Here is a 1,583-nt window from a genome sequence, read left to right on the forward strand (position 1 = left end):
ATAGAGAATTCCCTGGTGGTCCAGTGGTTAGGAAGCCACCTTGCAATGCAGGAGATGCAGGTTTGATCCCTAGTGGGGGAACTAAGATCCTCTGTGTCATGGAATCCCACGGAGCAAGTAAGCCTGTGCGCCACAACTGGAGAGTGTGTGCCCCAATGAAAGATGCCACATGATGCAACTAAAACCTGACATAGATAAAAAAGAAATAAACCACAGGGTGAATAGAGGAACGATGCCACTGGGTGAGTGACTTGCAGCAGGGTGTTGGTTTGTGACATTTTGCACAAAGCTCAACTGGAAGCTGCTTTGTCTTTAAAGGTTGCAGCTCACGCGGGGATGCAAGATGGCAGCTAGAGGGAGGCCCCGCGTGTGCGCCTAACCTCAGCTGGTCTGCCCGAGACCACCTGAGTGCCAACCCTAGTCCCCCCGCGTGGCCCCATTTCCGCTCCAACAAGATGAAAAAAAACTATCATGAACCAAGAGAAACTCTCCAAACTGCAGGCACAAGTGCTCATCGGTGGGAAAGGAACTGCTCGCAGAAAGAAGAAGGTGGTTCATAGGACAGCCACAGCAGATGACATAAAACTTAAGTTCTCTTTAAAGAAGTTAGGGGTAAACAATATCTCTGGTATTGAAGAGGTGAATATGTTCACAAATCAAGGAACAGTGATCCACTTTAAGAACCCTAAAATTCAGGCATCTCTGGCAGCAAACACTTTCACCATTACAGGCCACGCTGAGACAAGACAACAGACAGAAATGCTCCCCTGCATCTTAAACCAACTTGGTGCAGACAGTCTGACCAGTTTAAGGAGACTGGCTGAAGCTCTGCCCAAACAATCTGTGGATGGGAAATCACCGCTTGCCACTGGAGAGGAGGATGATGAACTTCCAGATCTTGTGGAGAATTTTGATGAGGCTTCCAAGAATGAAGCAAACAATTGAGTTAACTTCTGGAGAAGATAAATCTTGAAGAAGTTACTGGGAGCTGCTATTTTATATTATGACTGCTTTTTAAAATTTTGTTTATGGATCTGATAAAATCTAGATCTCTAATATTTTTAAGCCTAAGCCCCTGGACACTGCAGCTCTTTTCAGTTTTTGCTTATACACAATTCATTCTTTGCAGCTAATTAAGCTGAAGAAGCCTAAGAATAAAGTTTGAGACAAAGATAAATAAAATTCTTTGCCTAGTAAAAAAAAAATAATAAAAAAAAGGTTCCAGGTTAGCGTAGTAAGGGAGTAATCAGTTCAGTTCAGTTCAGTTCAGTGGCTCAGTCGTGTCTGACTCTTTGTGACTCCATGAACTGCAGCACGCCAGGCCTCCCTGTCCATCACCAACTCCCGGAGCTTGCTCAAACTCATGTCCATCGAGTCGGTGATGTCATCCAACCATTTCATCCTCTGTCGTCTCCTTCTCCTCCTGCCTTCAATCTTTGCCAGCATCAGGGTCTTCTCCAATGAGTCAGTTCTTTGCATCAGGTGGCCAAAGTATTGGAGTTTCAGCTTCAGCATCAGTCTTTCCAATGAACATTCAGGACTGATTTCCTTTACGATTGACTGGTTTGATCTCCTTGCAGTTC

The 1,583-nt window shown here is 44.9% G+C and overlaps 1 pseudogene; it reads left to right on the plus strand.

Moving 5' to 3' along the window:
* Positions 1-367: 367 nt before the first annotated feature.
* Positions 368-1,190, plus strand: LOC113903974 (annotated as a pseudogene).
* The last annotated feature ends 393 nt before the right edge of the window (positions 1,191-1,583 follow it).

Source organism: Bos indicus x Bos taurus, chromosome 14 (assembly GCF_003369695.1).
Source record: "Bos indicus x Bos taurus breed Angus x Brahman F1 hybrid chromosome 14, Bos_hybrid_MaternalHap_v2.0, whole genome shotgun sequence".
Lineage (NCBI taxonomy): Eukaryota > Metazoa > Chordata > Mammalia > Artiodactyla > Bovidae > Bos > Bos indicus x Bos taurus.